At 33.1% G+C, this 23,661-nt stretch overlaps 1 protein-coding gene across 3 annotated transcripts in view; it reads right to left on the bottom strand.

Annotated features, from left to right (window-relative positions):
• The window catches only part of LOC118194985 (lysosomal cholesterol signaling protein-like), a 203,376-nt gene that overhangs the window by 156,546 nt on the left and 23,169 nt on the right, over positions 1-23,661 (bottom strand). Inside the window, exon 1 of one of the 3 annotated variants that reach the window (XM_085817364.1) lies at positions 17,727-17,856. The exons of 1 other annotated variant lie outside the window; for it this stretch is intronic. The gene's annotated coding sequence lies outside the window, so the exon portion shown is untranslated. Of the gene's footprint in view, positions 1-10,530; positions 10,777-17,726; positions 17,857-23,661 lie in introns of those variants that run through there. One more of the 3 variants, XM_085817363.1, reaches the window with a different exon arrangement.

Raw genomic sequence — 23,661 nt, 5'->3', positions numbered from 1 at the left:
TAAGCACAGTTTTTTTGCACTTATGCCATACACAATTCAACAGCAAAATCACAAAAATTTTAAAAGAAGCATATTTTAGAATTCTCGATGTAGTGTTAATGTTTGGGCTTTTTTTAATTTTATTGTTTTCTATCTTTTCTTAATTTACCAATGTTATGTTTTCTTAGTAAGATGGCAGTTAGAGATTACATTTTTTCTTTTTATTATTAACGTTTAGCGTCTTAACTTTATTTGTCAAATATCATGTTCTTCTTATTTACCCCACTTAAAATTCAACAGCGAAATGATAAAACATTTAAAAATAGCATATCTTTAGAATTTACGATAGACAGTCTCGCGCGCTGGAGATAAAAATGTTTTATTCCGTACCATGTTGACAATGCTTCCTTTCAAACTGTGGAGTTTGTTAAGCAACAGTTCATTAAAGCTTTAGAAAATATGAAATATAAAATTCGAAACTCAAAATCCGGGATTCCACGTGCACATGTTCGTGTGAAGGACTACGTTTATTCAGAATTTGGTGACTCTAGGTACGCCGTTTTTTTTTCACAATACGAGAAAAATGCATGTAGGACAGGAATAAGCATACGTGACACCAGGACTTTCCATACGGTGAATACGCGTACTGTTCTGTGATGCTGATCGAGTGAATCATCTTACTGAAGCTCCGGGCAAACTTTACAAAACATTTCGATGCAGTTATTTATTTAGAAGAATTTATATACTAATATAACGAATTTTCCTTAACATTTATTGTTCACAAATATCTCGTCCAAAAGGTATTTTACAATATTGTTGATTTTGTAATGAAATTTTGGATTACTAACCCAAAAAAGGCGTTAGCTCAAATGGGCGAAACAGGATTTTGCTTTTAAACAAAATGAATGGCGTATCACTTTTCAAATTGTTGCTACCAATTATTTTCGCCTTCTATTATTTTTTTTTAAATTAAATAATGAAGAATCTGCATGAATGATTTTCGCAATATAAAAAAATGACGGTAACTAGAATCATCAAATTACCGGTACCTGAACATGAGCAACTGGAAGCCCAAATTTTAAATTTCAAATATTTTTATTATATCTCTTTTATGTATAAGGTATTTCTCCCTCTTCCTAGCGTGCCTTCGAGGTGTAGTGGTTCTGCACGCTGGGCCCGTATTCCAGAGGTCCGTGGTTCGATTCCCGGCGAAGGCGATTGCTCATTTTTCATCTCTCCGGCTTTTCCAATTAGCCTAATGTCTCTACACATGTTTTAAAAAACTGTAATGAAACTGAATACTGATATGATGAACCAAAAAAAAAATTAAAAATTTATGCCAACACTTAACACATCGATAATTCTAAATTTTGTTAAATTAAAAAAAAAATTATCATTTTACTGTTGAATTGTATATAGCGTAAGTGTGAAGAAAATGATGTTTAATAATAAAGCCAAAATGGCAAAACAAATAGATTAGCAAGAATAACTGCAACAATAGACTAAGTAGACTCCGAGCTCAACGAGGGCATAAAAAACTTTAACAAACTCTTTTGGGCGACCGTTAAAATATGAAAACTTTCAGATTTTTTTTCTGTTATTATATATAGCTTCGAAACCCGAGTTCGTTTGTAGTTGGTCTAGTGCTGCGATGTGCTTTTGCTGATAGGCATGAGAAGAGGCAGTTTCTGGAGATCCTATTTCGCCAGAACATACATACATGCATGCAGATTCTTCATTGTTTAATTTCTCTAAAAATAATGCAGGGCGATAATATTTGGTGCCAAAAGTTTGAAACGTGATTCGCTGTTTATAGAGAACTGATGCAAAAGTCTAATTTTGAGACTAATATTCCCTTTTGGATTAATAAAAGAAAATAAAGAAATTGTCTCTAGACAATGGCTAACTGTTGTCGCATTTTCTTAGCAAAATCTTTAATACCTAAAACATACAATACTAAACTTATACGAATAGTATCGTTCAGGCTGAGTACTTTTCAATCTGTTGCTCTATTGTCTAAAGTTTTCAGAAAAGTAAGTTTTGTTTTAAAAATTATGATTTAATTACACAATATGATTGAAAATGTGAAATTAAATATTATGTTTTGCTGAACGTAAAGCCTCGGTCTGATTATTTTGTAAAAATTAATCTAATTCACAATCTATTTGTCTAAAGGGACTTTGTACCTGAAGGACTATTGTTTTCGTTTTGCGATTTTGCGTTGAATCACTATAAATGTCCGTTTCACTTTTCAAACTGTTGCCACCAAATGTTAGAGTCCAGCATTATATTTAAAGAAATTAAATAATGAAAAATCTGCATAAATGTATGTCTATTTCTCGCATTGTGATAAAACAACGTACATAGAGCCATCGAAGTTTGAATGACATAATCCTCCTACGAATATGGGCAAATGGAAGACCAAATTTGAAATTTGGAATTTATTTTATTATCGATTTCATATTTTGTAAACCCTTAACAAATTTTTGATTAACAAACTCAAGGATATCAAATCGAGTAATGGCAACACCCTACGAGGAAAAAAAAACTTTTTTATCTCCAGCGCGCGAGACTGTGTATCGGAAATTCTAAAGATATGCCCTTTTTAAATTATTTTGAAATATTGCGGTTGAATTGAATTTTGTGGTTTAAGTGCAAAGAACATGATATTTAATAAATAAAGGTAGCTGGTTTATTTTTTTTTTCATCCGACGATTTCTCATATTCACCAATAAACAGGAATCTAATAAAATTTCAGTATTACACATAAAAGGTAAAAACTTAACTAAAAGATATATTAAAGGTATTTCTTGTTGTGAAATTAAATTTAAGAATTACTAGTTGCTTCTGCAACCAAGAAGTCATCAACTGAAATATATAAATAAAGATAGCACATAATCTACTTTTCGACAACTACACTCATGTCCATAAATTAAGGATAATTTGGAGTCAAGCCGAAATCGAACTCTAATATAAATATATCACCTGTAAAATCACTACACACATCTTCAAGAATCATATGCAAATTTCAGGAAGTAACCAGATGACACCAATGGTACGTCACAATGACGAGAGTGTAAGAGAGTGATATATAAGGAATACAGGAAAAGAAGTAAAATTGTTCGAAGGCGCTTTATAAGCATATCTGTGCAATAACCGAATAGTTATGACACAAAGGACGCATTTGGATGATTTTTTACGCGGTAGAATTATCAGCCGTCTGGAATGGCGTACCCAACTGGAAGTATCAGACGAACTTGGAATTGCCCAGAGTGTCATCTCCATGCTTTGACAACGATTCCAAGATGATGGTAACGTGAGTAGACATTACAGCACAGGTCACCCCAGAGTTATAACGCCGAATGAGGACCGGTATTTGGAAGTTACTCCCAAAAGAAACAGGAGGAGCACAGCCTCAGACCTGTCTCGTCAGCTCTCTTCAGCCACTGGTACGACAATTTCAAGGCAGACCGTGTACAGACGCTTAGGGCAGATTGGTCTATATGCTCGTAGACGTGTCAGATGCGTTCCACTTACTGTAACTCACTGTCGCCAGCGATTAGCCTGGCGTAGGAAGCATGCATTGTGGACACCGCAGAAGTGGGCTTGTTTAATGTTTTCCCGACGAGTCCAGGTTTAGCTTACAGTATGATTCTCGCAGGACTTTCATATGGAGAACTCCAGGTACTCGTTACCACCAAGAAAACATCATTGAACGACACCGTTACGGTGGTGCAGGAGTACTCGTTTGGGGTGGAATTATTCTGGGTTCCAGAACTGACCTGCATGTTCAAATTGGAACCATGACAAGCCAAATCTATCGGGACGTCATTCTGGAATAACATGTACGTTTGTTTCGGGGCGCCATGCGCGCACAATTTTTGTTTATGGATGACAACGCCCGTCCTCACCGTGCAAACATCGTAAGCGAATGCCTTCAATCGGAGGATATCACCCGTATGGACTGGCCAGCATTCTCACCGGACTTGAATCCAGTAGCGTACGTGTGGGATATGCTTGCCCAACGAGTTGCAGCCCGTTAACCTCCTCCTACATGTCTACCGGAACTTCGGAGCGCATTGCGTTTTGAGTGGTGTAATATCCCCCAAGATCAGACAGATAATTTGATACTCAGCATGCCTAGGCATTATAGGGACTGTATTGCATCGTCTGGGAGACATACAATGTATTAACAATCATACCAACCATGTAATATTGGTTTTTTGTAAATAGGTTTTTTTTTGTAACTTGCTCCAGGGAGAAAAATCGCTAATTTTTTTAATAATATCAAACATATAGCATCTTGTTTTTGCTCTTTACCTTTTGTTTAATGAATAAGCTTTACAAATAAGTCAAATTTGTTTTGCTTCCAACTCTTCCTTTGCCTGATTTTGCATTATCCTTAATTTATGGACATGAGTGTAAATAACTCAGCTCTGGCTAGTAAAATTCCAATCTCGCGATTTAACAGAAGCAGAATTCACCATATAAATCCACAGGTGGACTAAATGGGCAGTTCATCGTCAGGCTTTCAAGTTCAGTGGGTTTCCAAAGAGCTCTCTGTAAATACAAATTCTCTCACTGTTCGGACTTAAGACTCATTTCCATTCTGGTGAAAGTTAATGAAGGAGAAAATATGAGATATCATAAAGGATTAACATAAAAAAATACTAAGTTGACTATTAATAAACGAAACTTATATACTAAATAATCCTTCTAAACGTTTTTATTAATTGATTATCATTCAAATTCCGCATGTTGTTAGATGAGTATTCTAAGAATAACAAAGCAGATAAAAATCAGTAAGTAATACGAAATATACAATGTGCCATCACTGAATGCCTAGCAAAAGAAGGATGTAATTTGTTGGACGCAAAATACTTAAGAGATGATATCTAGACAAAAGGAATGTGCACTGATGTGTAGTAAAGTTTAAAATTAAACCTGCCAGCCGACATCTGATGGCGCTTCAGTATCCTGAAATCCCCGGTTAAGGTTAAAAGTAAGTTATTTAGGGGTGGATTCAATATATCTGAATTATCTGAAATAAATGGCAGTCAAAAATTGAATATTTGGCTGTCAGTACGTATGAATTACAAAGTAGAACCAATTAAAAATTTTTATAGATACTAAATTTTAGAGTTAAATAAACATAAATTTAGGATAGAAAATGAATATAAATTTGAATATTTTTTCTTTTCGTTATTATTATCGTTTATGCATGTTGTGATAAGTATTCAGCAAGTGAAATTTAAAATTTAGTTTAAATTTTTCTTTGCTAAAAATGTTTTTAAATTTTGCTAAAATTTTTGTTCTGGCCTATGTCAGGTGCTTTCAGACCGAGCATGTAATTGGAGTTTAAAACCACTATTTATACTATGATTTTCTCACTCGCCAACACAATAAATTCAAACAAATCCACGGTAAAATTATTTGAAAAGATATTATTTTAAATGTTCTGTTTAAAAATGAATACGTCATTGACCAAGTAAATCATTCTAACATATCAACAAGTGATCGCTATCCTGCAAATTACTGAAGTGAAGCAGTGATGCATGCTGCGTCCAAGCTAATGGAGTCAGTGTGAGAACTCGTGTCATTGCAAAATGGAACACAAATGGAGCAACGTAAACATGAAGTTTTGCTTCAAATAAGGAAAAATGAAGACTGATACTCATGGAATGTTAGTGCAAGTATACGGTGTTGAAACAATGAGTAAAAAAATGTGTGCCTGAGTGGTTTAAACACTTTAGAGACGGAAAGGAAATTGTCGAGGATGCGTCTCGTTCGGATCGACTGCCAAGAAGCAAAATCCCAGACAACATCGAACAAGTGTGAAAGATGCTTGAGGATGATCGGCGGCTGTCTTTGAGAATGATAGGAGAGGAGTTGAAGATAAGCAAAGAGAGTGAGCGGAACATTTGTTCCCGGTTTGTACCGCAATGGCTAAGAGACGAGAGAAGCAAACTCGGATGGAAACGTCTTTAAATTTCATTAACATCGTTACAGAAAATGAGGCCTAGTGCTACTAATATTATCCGGAGGCATAATGGCAAACGGAATTATTGCGCATGGTCAATGGTGCACTGTTGGCGTGGGAGGAAATACTGGATACTAAGGGGCATAAGCAACCCTACACAAGCCGGCCCGTCATGTAGGTCTTATCGACTGTTTACAATTGCAATACTACGGAAATGTTTTTGCGCTTAATGCATTTGCTTCTGTTTAATTTTATTTCGGTTCATTTTGCTCATAAACATCACTATTAATATCAATTATTTATAATATTTTTTGACTTTTAGTTCATTAATTTAAACTGGATTTATTCCTTAATTAATTAAAGTACATATTTACGAATGGAACGTATGGTAAATAGTTAAAAATAGTTTATTGCCATCAGTTACTTTTATTCCTCAGAAGTATAATCAAAAAACATTCAGCAAATATATTTTGCAATGTTCCTTGTTTTGTAATCCTTCTTTAATGAAAATTTGCGAAATTTACAATCGATATTTACACTCGAAGTAAGGAAGCAACTTACAACCTAAGAAATTTTAAAACTCCGAACTGTTTACGCCCAGATAACACAATATCAACCATATATCGTATTTATTTTCTTTTAATATTGCACCTAATTCTCTTCTGGGCATGCGCAGTATGCGAAATTCGTTTCATATTGAGCAACTGAATGTGCGATCTACCATTATGGGATCCCGGAGACCAAGCGAGAATTAATGGTATAATTGACTTCTCTGCCTCCCAAAAATGTTGGTTGACAAAATGCAAGATTAAGACGAGTTGATCGCCTTTTTCGACATCAATTGATTGATCCATCAGGAATTTTTATCCGAAAGTCAAACTGTCAACGAGGGAGTTTGAACTGTTGAAACGCATCCGGTGGGTTCGACCAGAATTAACCGGAATGGACAATGGAACATTCTCCACGAAAAAGCCCGCCAGCACACCGCGATCCGTGTGCTCCGGTCAACACAAGGTGTCTGCTCTTCAACACCCTCCTTATTCTCCAGATTTGCCACCGGCAGACTTTGCTTTTTTTCTCCGCCTTAAATATGTTCTGAAAGGCTTACGCTTTGCATATTTTGTGAATATCCAACAACGCGTTTCCACGGTGCTTGGAACGGTTTCACAAGAAGCGTTTCCACAGTGCTTGGAACGGTTTCACAAGAAGCGTTTCCACAGTGCTTGGAACGGTTTCACAAGGAGCGTTTGCTGACAGTTTACAACAGCTTACAACTACATTTGCCAACAATATTTTACAACCTATGTCAGAAGTGTGTTGTAGCTAATGGTGTTTACTTTGAAGGCCAGTAAAGGTATTTTGTTTGTAACTGCTCTGTCCTTTATTTCCTGAGACCATTCATCGAATTTTTAGACGCACATCAAGATATGTAATGTAAGAAAAACATATAAATCGCGTTTGATGAAAAAAATATGAAGTTAAAAAATTCTTTCTACGATTCTTCTCCTTTGTCCTCGTTCTTGATTCTGTTAGATTGCAAAATGTTTTTGAAGATAATTTAATGCGCTTTTTTGTCGCATGCTATGCCTAAGGATCATGTTACATTTTTCAGTCGCACACGTGTAAAATGAAGCCACAGTATATCAAACAGCTTTATTAAAGAGCAGTTTTGTTGATTTGAAAGAAAATTTTTGCCTACGAAATTGAGAAATCTGCATATAAAACAAATTTTAAAAAGTATACAATTTCCAAATTCTTTATTAATTTTGTTCGTATTCACTTTTGAATTCAATTAATTTCTGGCATTGACATAAATAACAAATATTAATTATTTTACCTTAGTTGTGTAACAACAATAGCTGTTACATAACTATCGGGCAATAAAGCGCAGTGCTTCAGTTAGTTTTAGATTTACCATTAAAAAAAGAAAAGATAAAGAAAAAAGAAAAAGAAAAAAAAAAAAAATGTTTGAAAATTATAATCGTAAGGAATTGGATTGTATCCAAAAGTTCCACTTGTAAATGAGAACGAGGAAAGGAAAAACTGGGAAAGAAAAAAAATTTTGAATCTGAGCGTAAATATTTATAATGAACCGTTCTGAAGAAACTGTAATGCAAATCCTGCTCATTTTCCTGCTACGTGGTTTCACTTGCTTTTCTCGGGCAAATATTCTACAAAGAAAAGCAGAAAAAGTTTTGAAACGGATTAGTTTTTTTTCGCTAAGTCTAGATAAAACTACATCCTTATTTATTTCTACAGTATTGTGAAATCATTATAATCTATAGCCGGCATATCAAGTCACTTCTTGTCACATCCCAAATTGCACTTATCACAAATGTTAAAAACTTCATCACCTTTTCATCTGTTTATTTTAATATAATAAGTGATAAATATGCATTAAGTGCTACTTGTTTTCAGCGCTTAATTCAAAGGCAAAATCCGCTTGCTACGTCAGTTTGAATTTAGATTCTATTATCATTTTTTCCTTTTCTAAACCCGTTAGTTTCCACAGTCTATTCAACTGAAAAATGAGAGAATATATCATCACACGAACTAATATCACCGATCTTTCAAGTTTTCCGAAAAGCTGGAGAAGTTGAGATGCACTAAATCGGACTAAAATGTATCGAGTGATATGAATTGCTTTTCACAGGAATTACAGTATTTATAACTGATTTATGCGATACAGCAAAATAATCGAAAATGATCTAGCAGCTAAGCAATTTAAATATTGGTGAAAATTATCACTATAAAAGTACAACTGAATATGATTTCTTAAAGGTACATAAATCATATCAATATATCTAGAATTTTAGTCAAGTATTTTACTGGAAAATTTCAAGCGTACAATGCTTTACATTTGCAAATGAATATTTTTCATACCGTAACACATTTTTAAATTTTTTTCCTAGCCATAAAATCCTTCATCATATACTCTTTAACCTGCAAATACAATTTAATTCCTATATGATTACCTAATAATAGTTACCCCTTTAAAACGTCAGTGCAACAAAAGAAGAAATTATCAAATATTATAAAGGAAATTTCCTTGAGGTGTATATTCGTTTCAGTTGCGAAATCCGTGGCCTGGCAAAATATAAAAAACTGAGAGAAATATCTGTTGCATTTTCTCATGCGCGAGCAATATAGTGATATAAGTGTCCAGATATATTTAATTAAGTCTTTAAGTAAATAAAAAAGTCTCCATGTGGTATTAAGTTATCTTGTAATAATATCATATCAATTCTTATACCGTATCATATTAATTTTATCACTTGATTTTGTCATTCTGCATACCTTATATTAAACATATGATTTTACATTTTACATCTTTAACATCTAAGAAACTATTTCAGAAACTAGCCAATGCTTATATTAAAAATATTCCAGGTGTTGAATTTAAATCTTCATATCAAAACTTATTCTTTTTGAACGGTTACCTATATGTAAAAAGAAGCCTATATTTACCTATATGTGAAATATAGAAATATTTCACATATTTCTATATTTCATATATTTACCTATATGTGAAAAAGAAGCTGCATACATTGCCAATATACTTTCATACAGGAGAAACCTGACATTTGTAATTCAGTGATAATAATAATTATTCCTACAATATAGAGTAAAACGAATTTTAAAAAATTCTGTTTTTGCCTGCATGCTGAAAAATACTTAATCTTGCATGCGCATGACAGGTAAATTTAAAGAATGGAAAAAGACTTTTTTATGATGATTATTTTCTCGCACAACCGGTGATACAGAAATTAAAGAGGAAATATAAAAACTTCGAATCCTGAGAATCAAATTTTCATGAAATAAAGCCAGTTTGTGTTTCTTTAGAATAATATGCTATATCTAATAAAAAGAAGAATTTTACAGTTTAAATAATAGTTCAAAAACAAATACATTGATGACTGCTATTTATATGCATATATAATTTTTTATCTGAAAGACGTGAAAACGATCGAGATATTTTAACATCAAAATTTTTTTTCCGTTCATTAATCTATATCATTATAATTGCAAATTATAAAATTTAACTTTTAACTGATATAATGAAATATACTTTCGTGCAGGATAAATATTCAATACTTTCACCTAAAACGATAAAGATACCGAGAAACACGTGTTATTTCCCAGATAAACAAAACTTTCATTAGGTGAAACACTTCTCTCGTTCTGAGGTCCTTGCCATCCCAGTTAAAAGTTAAGAGTGCTTTATAAATTTGTAAGCAATTTAATCCAAATACCTTTGTACAATACTTAATAAATATAATACTTAATAAATAATAATACTTAATATAATACTTAATAAATAATAATACTTAATATAATACTTAAATACTTAATAAATAATAATACTTAATACTTAATAAATAATAATACTTTATATAATACTTAAATTGTTGAAGTACGAGTCATCGTTAACTGAAGCTCGTAATTCTCTTTTAAATGCATCATTTTTCCCCAAATTTTATCCACTAGAAAGCAATATGAAAGACAAAGCTTTCATACTGATGTTTAAACGAAGAACTCAATTTAGTACAAATGAACATAACTCCACTCACCTACTAATCCGTTTTCTGAAACTTAGAATCTACTCGATCAACAGGTTGACAGCGAGAAAACAATGTGATGAAAATGAAACAAAAGGAAGAAAAAAAACAAGGTCTGCTACTTTTTCCGGTCAGGAAGATACTTTTCAATGAACCTTTGCAACGGAGAGAGAGAGAAAGCACTCATATATGCAATCGATCGCTGTTTAGTTCAGTGAGAAATGATTCAGACGATGCTCGCGGAGCGCTGCTACTGATTGGTCTGTTCGAAGGTGCCGGCTCATACTTTTATCTAAACTGGGGGCGCACACAAAGTGTGAAAATCGTCTGGGCTGGCCAGGCAAACATAAAAAATGTCTTGATGGATTCTAAACCTCATTTTTTCGCAATGGGAAAAAAATTTATTTTGTTTCGCCATACCCACCTGTTTAATGCTCGAGGTTTTTACTCACCGCACACTTCCTTCCACCCACTTACCCGCAGTTTCTGTTTTCTCCCAAATGAGCTATTATTTGTCTAACAATAACATAAATCATCAAATCTTCAAAAGTGTGAACATTTCGCGCTGTCATAGATTAATACGATCTTACCTGCTGCTAAAAGTAAACTTGGAAATCTTTAACCAAACGTTTTGAAGCAGTTTAATGCTTAAGTCATTACAAAAATAATAATAATTATGCAAATAAAACGGTTATAGTAAAGTTGTTGTACATAACATTGGACGTTTCAAATGCCTTCTGTTAAATAAACTAACGATGTTAATATTTAAGAAAATGAGCTAGAAAATTCATTTTATAATGCTATAAACAATTTATAAATATTGTTATAAAAATTTGATTATTGATTGTTATGTACATTTATTAAGAAGTTACTACATTTAAATGCGTCGGGGTTTTACAGAAACAATATGTTCCCATAATTTTAAATCTTATTTCTAATGTCGCTTGAATGTCATTTTTAAATCTTTCAACTATGTTAAGAAATTATACGTTGTCACCGCTTGACAGACGAGTGAAATACATTACACTGCGTACAACAACTCCGAAAAATATCAGTTACCCAGGTCGCATAGAGGTAGATATTTTCGCTCTATGAGGTGAAAACAATTTTCAAAATGGGGGATCTGCCAAATCATACAGATGGTTAATGCGGTGGTAGCATGATGTAAATGAGGCGAATTACAGCCATATTAAGCTAGAGATGATGCAAACATCAAAACGCTGGTTTTGACATGACATATATGGATACAAATAATGTGCAAGTAAGTATATGATCATTATGAAGATGGAATTATTTTGAGAAGGAAGATTCATCTACAAATAGGATATTTTTCTTTATGCGAATTGTGATAACCATTATCAAACCTACTTTACACTGAAAGTAGAATGTTTCTCTCTAAATAAAGTTAACTTTTTACATTCACAGATTACATATTATACTCACTTATTAACTATTTCATATTTTGTAACTACACTTTAACGATTTTTTATTAACAGGCACAACGATTTAAAAGGGAGCAATGGCAACACTCTACGGGGGGGGATTCTAAAGATATGCTCATTTTAAAATTATTTTGCGATATTGCTGTTGAACTTAATTGTATGGTTTAAGTGCAAAGAACTTGCACTTAAATCTGAAAATTTAAAATCTGAAACCTTTCAGGATTTTCTTTTTTTTAATTTTTGTTAATAATTTTTCTCTCAAGTTTAAAATTAAGACATATTTATTTCAAGAAAGGCAAAAAGGGATCATAAACGTGAGTTACTTTTAACTGCAGAAAACATAAATGGGAAGAAGAAATAATCTTTACAAATCATATATAGAGGTTTTTATTTCAGTAAAAAATAACGCAATAATTTCAAAAACAAGACCTGTAATTTTTTCCCGTTCTTAATACATATGCATTTTTCTGGGAAGACCAGAACAAATGTCACAAGACAACGTGCGTTCCAGAAATATTATATTCCAGTATATGAAAGTTATTTTAGAATAAAATGTAAACTATTCACGGTTTCTTTACAAAAAACATATTTTTATATTTACAAAAAGAAACCCAACACCTGTAGTTTAATTTAGTTTTAAATCCTTTAGTTCATTAATAGGAATGGAATTTTCATATACGCTTTTTCTTCCATTGCAAATGTTATCTATACATATAACTCCTTGGCGATTCAAAGTGCTCTCGAAATATTATCGTCCAGGCCTCTGTGGTCTCATTTAAAAATTTAGCATCGCAAAAGCTGTAAGTCACAAAATCATTTATCATTTATTACTTCCTTTTGCGAAGTAAAGGAAGTATTGTAACCAAGAAAATTCCGGTACCATATTTCAACGAAAATAGCCATTTTGACGGCTATAGAATGCAATTTAACGATGTTTTTGCATAACATTTGTACGCAAGGACAGAATAAAGGACTCTTTTTCCCCAAACGAATTATAAAACTTTTTTTAAATGGATTCCAAAGAGATTTTTTCGTGGCGTCTGTACGAATGCATGTATGTATCTCGCATAACTCAAAAATGAGTAACCTCAGAACGCTGAAATTTTATTTATAGGACTACTACAACATGTTGTGCACCTCCTTTTTGGTCGCAACCAGGGCATCAACATTGTATATATATATATATATATATATATATACCCACTCTGTTACTCGGCACTCGGCTGAGTGAGCTCAGTTTCTTTATTCTTATATGTTGGTAAATTGTGCATTTGTTTCTTTAACAAGTATTGAATTATGTTGTTCTTATCTTCCGGTTAAGTTTCTATGCCTTTAGTTAATCTGCATGCAATATTTGTAAAATTATCAACAATTTAAAAGTTTGTTTTTAGTGCGGCTAGGCCTAATTTATTTACCATACCAGCCATATTTGTTTACATTTGAAATTTAGCAGGATAGTCAATTAAGTCTTTCTGCACCTTCAGTGCCTTTTCGCCGAGGGGGACCAAAAGGAATCGTTTAGTTTGGTGCACCGAAAAATTTGCTTTCTTGCCTGATGAGCGAATTGTTAGTTTTTGAGCAGAAATTCTAATTTTAATTGCAAAAATTGTTTTTTTAATTGTTTTACCTGTATTGGGTGTTTTATGTTTTTCTAAATCTTTCAGTTTTTAATGAAGATATTTTCAGTTTTTATGCATTTTCGCCTTCCCGCTAAGTGAGAACTGAATTAATTGAATGAGAAATATATATCTAATGAAATTCGAGCAAATAAGTGTTTTCTATTAGCAGCAAATATTGTCGCCAGTCTGTCTCGGACAAAGGAGAATGCTTGCGAGTAGCGCATGCGTATTAGGTAAGCGGCGCTGAATTGTGTGTGAAAAATTATTTCTTTTTTATTTGTTTAACTTCTTTTATACATCGTTTTAGATTTATTATACTTGAATAGAACATGTGGAAACAATTAGATAATTCTTCAGATTATATAATTTTCGTGGAATCTGAGTTATGAATGAGATGTAACGCCGCTAAGTTGACCTAGCGCCAAATTGTCGCTATGGTAAATAAATATAGCGAATTTTAAAGAGTTCATTTATTCTATTGTGGTTTATGCGCTATCGACGAAGTATAAATGAAATGCATGAAAAAGTGCGTATAATTTAATATTCCGTACAAGTAAGTCATGTGCTGTACACATCAGATTTTTTATTATTTTAAAGATCAGCATTCAATTCATATTTTGAGATTATCTTGAAATTACTATTCACATATTAATTAAGTGACAATCAACTGTTAAGTTTTGTGCAACACGTCATATATTGTGATACTTTATTCAAGTTATGCTTCAAAATTTAAACTTTATGCTTGTCAGCCTCATTTAAGTTTCAGAATTTTATTTTTTTACACATTAGCCCAAAGGAGTGTTAGCTCAAAAGGGCTATAAATTTCGTTTTGGCATTTTTGTCTATTCATTGTAAATGTCTTTATCACTTTCCAAACAGTTGCCATCAAATATTACTGCCCTGTTTTGTATTTAAAGAAATTAAACATGAAGAATCTGCATAAATGTATGTATGTTTCTCGCATTCTGATAACACAACGGTACCTAGAGCCATCAAATTTTGTATAACATAATCCTTCTTCGAATATGGGTATATGGAAGCCCAAATTTGTAATTTGTTTTATTATTGATTTCATATTTTGTAATACTCTAATGAATTTTCAATTAAAAAACCCAACAATTTCAAAGCCAGCAATGGCAACAATGTACGGAAAAAAACATTTTTGTCTCTAGAGAGCGAGACTACATATCGGAAATTCTAAAGATATGCTCATTTTAAAATTATTTTGTGATATTGCTGTTGAATTGAATTTTATGGTTCAAGTAGGAATAACATGATATTTAATAAATAAAGATAGCACAGAAAACGTTAAGAAACGCCCTTTCGGCGTAATGTAGAATCTGAAAGCTTTCAGGTTTTTTTTTTTTTTTTTTTTTTTTTTTTTTTTTAATAGAGCAAGAAAACATTAGACTGGTATGAAGATAAATGCCAGCATGCATTGCGTGATAATTATCGATGGTATGAAGCATCACTGAATGTACTTTCCTTCGTGTCAGCAAAAAGTTTCATTCTCATTTATCTGATCAAAAATTTCAAAGCGTAAAACTTTATTCTCATTAATTTCAGCAGTAACTCTTGCAAGTATTTTTTTATTAGTCTTTTTTCCCTCCTATGCAAAAAACCTTTTGATGAAATACCTTATTTTTGCTCCTTCAGTTACGAAGAACTAACTACATTATCGAAAGAAGTTAATAAATAAGCAATAATAAATTATTTGAACTTAATACTTCTGAACTAACAAAGCAAAACGTTAATTCGTAAATTTATAATTAAATAACATAATGCAAATCTGAATGAATTTTATGTTTAAATGTTTTCATTTTTACTTTGAACTACTTTTTGTTTAGTTTAAACTGCATGAAGTTATTTTCCTCGAGTAATTTACATGAATGGGCAGTTTTTAATATAGCCTTTTATTGATTATTTTTAATAAATAATTAATTACCTGAAATTTGTATTATTAATATAAAATGCCATATTTATACTTGTTTTCTTAAAGACATGTTTCTATTAAATAGACGTTGATACTTGCAAACGTATTTAACATTTAACCATTTTCTAGAATTTTAAGTTATGATTCAGTACAGTGAAGAAATGAATTAATAATGTAAGAACATTATGAACTTGCACAGAAAATGAAACCATTCCCAGAACCATTGCAAAACAAATATTATTCAACTCACTTGAAACAGACATGTGCAATTTTTCTTTCATTGATGTCGAAAATTCAGTTTCAACCTTTCGTCAAATCTTTTTGTCATACGCTGAATCCTAAGTATTGGAAAACAGCCAAAGAATTAAAATGTTTAAAGCTTATTACCGACTTCGAAGAAATAGTCTCGTTGTCAGAGTATGGGCTGTATATAGCAGGAGTGGCCGTAATGCGGCTCACGATGCTCTTCTCGCAGGCAAGTAGTGTTATTCTCATACAAATAAAGTATATGTATGAAATATAGTAAGCTAGAATTACTCTGTGTCCAAAAGAAAATTATCACATGCTGAAGGCACACCGTCATTGAATGATTGTTTAAAATCCAAAGTTCCTTTTCTTTTCAAAGCTGTTTCATTAGTCTTAAAATGATCTAAAATATGACTTATGGCGCAACTAGATTTCAAAAAAGCTAGTTTCGGCTTTCGAACTTTCCTGAATTCCGACATGTGGCTTTTACCGAGATAAAATTCGATCACCACTGGTATTATAAACTGGTTATCAGATAATTTCCAGGTTAGGTTAAATTTAATAAAACAGAGCCAGACCCTTCGAATACTACCTGTCTAAATATGATAATGATAAGGAAGGACACACAGAATAAAAACAAATTCTGGCTTCGTTTTCTTTTTTAAAGCATACACCGCATCTCGCTTTGTAGAGTCTTTTTTCATTTTACCAAGCCAGAAAATTGAAAAAATTCCGCAACGTTGTAAATGCATTTCGAACTCCGGATGCTCTAATTGCTAGCTGAACTTGTTTTCCAGCTACGCCATAAAGGCAGACGGTAAGGAGCGATAAAATACCTTACAACTCTATGAAAAGGCCATGCACTTAACCCGTGAATCTGTGGAAGCGAAACCTAGAATTGCCTACAAAGTTTAGCAGTATCAGAGACTCCACTATCGTAATGTTTCCGTGCAAAAGATGGGTCTCCGAATTTTGATTGCAAACACTGTTTTGGAGTAATTGTGCTTTATTCTAATAGTTATTACATCTTCAGTGTGCCTGCATATAAATAAATAACGAAAACAAGACATTTGTATGATTTTGATCTTCCATTTTTTTTTAAATATGAATTGTGCAGAATGTTCCATCCCGCATAAAAAAAGTACAAATTGTCAGAGGTGAAAAACTGCCTATAACCTGTTTCGTTTCATTTATTGAACAAACTTTGGCCCAATATTTGAAATAAAGACTGAACTGATTTTAATCGAGTCAATTATTTGTTTTCTGCATTTCTCAGACTAATTACGAATCTTGAGCTAATGAAGAAATAAGTTAAATAACGTACGCTACAGTACAGAACTTATTTCTTATTCTCAGTATCCAAGTTCCTGTGGACAGATACTGCACCAATTAACTTAATAGGTAAAACGAACAACCTCAATCCTTTCAAATTTATAAGTACTGTTAGGGATAAGTTCCTAATTTATATAATAATACTTCCTAGTTCGCATTAGTAGCTGAGAGGTTAAGACCACTCAATACTGGAACTTCCACTCGGGTTCGATCCCAGGCAAACGAGGTAACTGCATGGTTACTTTTTGTGGTTTTCTCTATGTATAACGTAAATGCGAATTAGTTTCTCTTAGAGAGTCCTCCACGAAGGCACTCCTTTTAAAAAAGATAGCCGTTATGAGCCTTGCCCTATTCAAGTGACATACCTATAAGAAATAACCTTTCTAGACTTATTATTTGCCTTGGTTAATATAATACTTCATATAAGCAAGGAAAACATACATTCGCATTTAATTTTATGACCCACATATTACTATAAATATAACACATACACTACTCTTCAGGGAGGGTATGCATTATTTTAAACTACATTTTAATGCGAATGTTATCTCTCCTATTCAAATTTAAAAATCAAAGGATAAAATGGTATAATGATAGAAAAAAATCATTTTAAATAAAATAATTTTTTAAACTTACTTAAAATATCTACTAGGGATTTCATAATTATGATCATTTTATGCCGACATGTTTACAGTTCTGATTTAAATGACTCCTAACAAAGTTCAGATGGATTTTGAGTTTTTCTTATGTAGATCTGATTTCACGCATGCATGCACCGATCCTAAATTTTTTCCTCTGATTGGAGCTCTCCTTGGAAACGTTTAAATTGAAATTATGCCAAATATCTTCAACGATTCTCTTTGAATAGCTTCCAAAAACCTTCCACAACATCTCAGGATGTAGGAGTTGCTCTGTTTCATATCTACAGTTCCGAGACAAAGCAGTGGGTTTCAAAGGAAAAGAACTAGTTTTCTTTTCAAGTTCATGAAGATTAAAGAATATTAGGGGTTTACAGAAGATAGCATTAGTAATTTTCTCAATAAGGAAGGGATTGTATTTCGAAAATTTATCTTTCCAGTTTTTGTGTTGTGATTTATATCTCATTGTGTGTCAATAACATCATAAAAAGCCCACAAAATTCATCATGGAAAGGAGTGGACAATTGCGCCTGTCGTTCGTAAGAACCATACAGTGACAGTACGACTTTGCTCAGTTCCGCCCCCCCCCCCAATTTTGATGGAGAACTCTCGGGGGGGACGAACCAAAGTTCTCCACCCATCTTCCCCTAACAGCAACCTCTCGAGGACTTTCGGCTTGCCGCGTATTCAGAGTGCCCCATGCCGCACAGTCGCTATACATATATAAACATCCATGACTTTGATTCAGAACCGGGCCCTTCAGTACGGCAGTAAGCTTCGCTAACAACGGATGCGCTTCAGTAGCTAATAAAAAATCTTAATAATGTGGTTTGAGGCAGCTAAACGAGCAGTCTATTTCTTGAAAGACGTTACAAGTGAACTTATGGTAAATGATTGCTTCTTCATGGCAACACATCAAGCCACAAAGGTCTTAGAAGGAGAAACAGAAATGAACGAGAAATTAAAAAAAAAGAAAATCTGAAAGGTTTCAGATTTTAAATTACGTCGAAAGGGACTTTTTTTAACATTTCGTGTGTTACCTTTATTTATTAAATACCATGTTCTTCGCACTTAAATCATAAAATTCAGCTAAATATCGCAAAATAATTTTAAATTGAGCATATCTTTAGAAATTTCCGATGCACAGTCTCACGCGCTGGAGATAAAATTTTTTTTTTTTTTTTTTCTGTACAACGTTGCCATTGCTCGTTTAAAATCCTTGAGTTTGCTAATAAAAAATTCGTTGAAGTGTTACAAAATATGAAATCGATAATAAAACAAATTTCAAATTTAAATTAGGGATTCGACATGGACATATTCTATGGAAGATAAGGTTAGTCAAATTTTAATGGCTCTAGGTACCGCTATTTTATCCCAATGCGAGAAACATACATACACTTATGCAGATTCTTCATTATTTAATTTCTTCAAATATACTAAAGGGCGATAATATTTGGTGGCAACAGTTTGAAAAGTGAAACGCACATTCAGAGTGATTCGACGCAAAATCGCAAAACAGAAACTATAGTCTCTCAGGGACAAAGCCTCTTTGGACTAAAACACGCAGTCGTCTCTTGTTACCTTCTCAACAAATTTGGCACCTTGGCACTTTTTTTAGTTCATATGTTAGAATTCCTGCTGAAGTGTAGTCGTTTTGACTTCACGGGAATATTCAAGCAAGCCGAATCGTATTAGAAATTTTTAGTTAAAAGACTTTCACTAAAAGACTAGGAAAAACTGAACATTCCAATGATAGTATAGGATCCGGTATTTGTGCGTGAAAGAAAGAAAAAGACTGATCTGAAGAGTAGCTGGTTTTAATTCAGCTAAGGTTTCAAAATTTAATTGATTTTGGATTGTTAACTTTTTATCAAATTTACAGTGCATTCCTGTTATTCGGTGTGTAAAATGGGTGTTTCTGTGGTATAGAAACAAAACTACTTATTACAGTTGTCTTCAAAAGAATAGTATTTAGTCTCACAGTACGAAGTGTCTGGCAAATTGTGAATTTTGATGAATCAATGTATTGTATTTATAGGTTAGTCTATAGAGTCTGATTATAGGTTATAAAAGAGCGGTGAAACGGATTATTATTTGAGTTGTACTATATTTTCCTTTCACGAATTTTATTTGAGAACTTATTCTTTGTGTTCTAGATACTCATTGTGAAATGTTTGGGATTTGAATAGATGTATCGGTCAAATTATGATAACATACAGTTTATGGTACGTTACAACGAATTGTGCTAAGTTATCTATCTAAGGAGGTATGCCTCCGTGGAGGATCTTTCCAAGAAAAACATTAGTTTGAATCCATTTTATTCAAGTAAGAAACCACGAAACGCTCATGCAGCCAACCCATTCGCCAAGTTTTAAACTCAAGTTCAATTACCGATGTTTAACGCTCTTATCCTTTCTGATACTAATGTTCTAAGCAAATTAATAATAAACCTTGAAGGGAAATATGAGGAAGCTTCTACAAATTGAACATGCTTCTCCATCCCAGAAAGTATAAGACTATCGTACTTTATTTAGTCAGTTATTTAAAAATACTACTATTCGATGTTCACTCACAAATAGGTAAAATTGTGCCCTAGTTTGAGCTTCATTCGATATAGGAAGTTTCAATAAATTTCATGAAATAGTAATTAGAACTCTGCAAGTACAGTGAGTTCTCAAGCCAGAGAATATCTATTATGCCACTGAATTGAGGGAGGGTGCTTACCAAAAACTAAGTGAATAGCTATTAAAGATCTTTCGATAGTAAGTATCTTAACCTATTCAAATAACAGAAGCTGTTCCGCAATATGCAACGATGTGAGATATGCATGTTTCAAATGGAAGAAGTTGAGCTTAAAATATACAAGTGACTAAACATATGGTGAAACCTATTATAACTACAAAAATTTTAACTACAAAATAAAATTAAAAATACAAGCAACAAATAAGAAAATATAAACAACTATACCAAAGAAAACAAATTGTACCGGTGCAAAAGAATGTGATAAACCGACAAACTTTGCGGGGTAGCAAAGAAAATCCCTCACTAGAATTAGGCTAGGTCACTTCAAAGAGGTCTTCGTGGAAGACGTTTTAAGAACTTGCTCGTATTCGCCTTATACGTAGAGAAAATCGCATAAATTGCCATGCAGTCAGCCCATTTGCCGAGATTTGAGATTAGGTCTACTTACTAGTTTCCAGCAATTTCATCCTTGGCCGCTTGCATCGTCAATGGAGTATGAAGAAATAAAATATTGAATACTTTAAATACAATTAATGTGAAATATGTAGACTGTTATATAAAACTAGAAAGCTCGGCGATCACACGAAATGACCGCTGTTCTAGATATTATAAATTGTAATTAAAATGATTTGTGCAAAGGTGTCTGCTAATTTAAACTGAATTACCCAGGGCAGGCGGCGAGGACGTCCCTTTGCTTGCTGCCCCACGGGGTTTCCCCCTTCTGCTTGTTTAATTGCTTAAAGTAGAGTGCAATGAAGGAAACCTCTGGCGGTACATTTCTTAAGAGCTCACCGCTAGCTCAATAAATAAAGGTGATTTAAATAATGAAATGTTAATTCACATGTCAAAGATCTCTTTGTACGCAACATTTCTTGTGTAGATCTTTCCATCATTTTTAAGCTCGCCTTGCATAGGACCATCCATTATTTTTTATTTTACGTCTGTTCTTTCACGAACTCTTGAACAGACAACACAAAGTTTACCGTGTCCAAATACAGGCTCAGGCAAAAAAAAAAAAAAAAAAAAATGCCAACACGCTTAAGCGTTTGGCCCTGAGACTTATTGATGGTCATAGCAAAGGCAAGTTTTACAGGAAATTGTCTGCGTCTCAATTGAAACGGCAACCCTGTGCCGTGGCAACTTCACGCCATTGGCTAGTACAGTTACTCAAGCAACCAATAAACTATCGGCGACAAACAGACACTTAAGCCGTATATATATATATGGGGTGAAGTAACATTATCTCCTCCGAAACGTCTGGCTTCCGGGCTTAGCGAAGCACACCGTTGGATTCCGCAGGTCCGTGGCACGTCATTTTGACCATTCGTGTCTTCTTGGGACATTAATTAGCCGAGATATTAATTAAAAACTAATTTTCCCATACGTTTTCCCTATTAGAGGGATTTGGCTAAGTGCCAAATTCTTTTTTCTCGAATATCTACGGAACGGCGAGGAGGTGAAATTCGAGACGCGTATCCTCGGATTCTGAAAAATTCACCGAATCCATCGATACCATTCTCATCTTCGTACGACTTTAATCGGCCGAGATATTAATTAAAAACTGCGGAAATGTTAATTTCTGCGCTCATTTTTTCGAGTGGCAACAATAAACTATTGGCGACACACACTTAGCCGCTTATATCTATAAAGATATCTAATGCAGCATATGAAATATAATAGGACATGCAATAACGTAAAGATAACCTAGTACAATATTACATCAGATAAGGTACAAATACATTTAACAACACCATAGTAATACATTAACACAATAGTTTATTTACATAACAGCACACAGCTCAATGCAAATTTAAAAACGTTTTTAATGCAACACAACAAGGAATACCCCTAAGGATAAAATCTGACAATCTTGTGTTTCCTCTTTCTTTACCTCAGCTTTTCAAAAGGATATCTCTGCCAACGGATTTAAAGTGTGCCTAGTGAGTATATATGCTCCAATCACAGATATACCTGCCTCATCTGATATTCAAACGCTAGTTTTTCGACATGCAAGAAATTTTGTTAACCATCCATACCAGCTCGAGTCTACCTAATAACCTAATTATTAAGGTAAACTGAATCATTCTTCTGAATTGAAGTTTTCCTCATTCGGACTTCCGGTTAAATGGAAATAGGAGATAAGGTTATTTTAAAAAATTCTGCGCTGTCAAACCGATGAATCAATTTCATTAGTCTAAAAGAAGCTAATTAAAGCGTTTGTCTCAGAAGGTTACAAAGTAATTTATATTAGTAAGCCAAATAAGTTTTCCCGTTAAAATATTTTGCGTTGAAAACAAAACATTTTAAACTACATTTTCATTTCCTATGACTAAAATCCCCGAAGTTTTAGGGCGACATTTATATAATTTTCATCTCAAAGGAGAAATTGCTTAAACGACAAATATCTAATACAGAAATACACTACTTACAACAGCTGTTTTCATTTTCCTTAAAATTAAACTTACATAAGTTAAGCAAACAATTTCTCCTAATGAACGTTATATAAGTTAATATTTTCCTTAAAATAATAAGATGGCGTGCTTCTTCTGCATATATTATTCGAGGATCCATTCTTATAAGCGTATGAAAATTCCTTTCGTGCAATGCTACTTTCAACAGGAAATTTGAATTAAAGCATGATCGATTGTTCTTGACGTAAATCTACGTTGTGGAAAGCCAGAAAACGATTTCATAGTGTATTGGAATTTTAATTGTACTATTTGTCTCAAAGCGTTTAATGTGTCCTGTCGAAATCATTGTACTCAAGTGTTTTTTGGACGTGCGGCTATTAGTTCGAAGATTTTTGCCCAACAATTTTTTTGGCACTGAAATATTCCTTTTTTCTATAATATAATGCTATTCATTAATTAATGATAAACAGGCAAAGCATTAAAAATCCCTGAAGACTCGTATATTCCGTTCCGTTTTCATTCCTAATATGAATTAAGCTGTTCGCTTGTTATCTTAGCGACATGGCCGAGTGTAATTTCTTTCTCTTTAGCTGCAGCGGGATTTCTAGTTTGCAAATGGTTAATAACCGAAATAGATTTTTCAAACACTTTTATAATAAAATTATGATTCGCCAGTGTAATGCATCGCAGTCTATGGCAAATATACTGCCAATATGCTGATGAGTTCTCTCACATGATCTTCAAAATAAAGTAAAAATCGCTATGAGCCCTAAAAATTGA

This window comes from Stegodyphus dumicola, chromosome 5, assembly GCF_044657685.1.
Source record: "Stegodyphus dumicola isolate Sdum_Otavi_A_Nest chromosome 5, ASM4465768v1".
NCBI classification, from domain to species: Eukaryota; Metazoa; Arthropoda; class Arachnida; order Araneae; family Eresidae; genus Stegodyphus; species Stegodyphus dumicola.
This window is presented reverse-complemented; position numbering and strand designations above follow the sequence as displayed.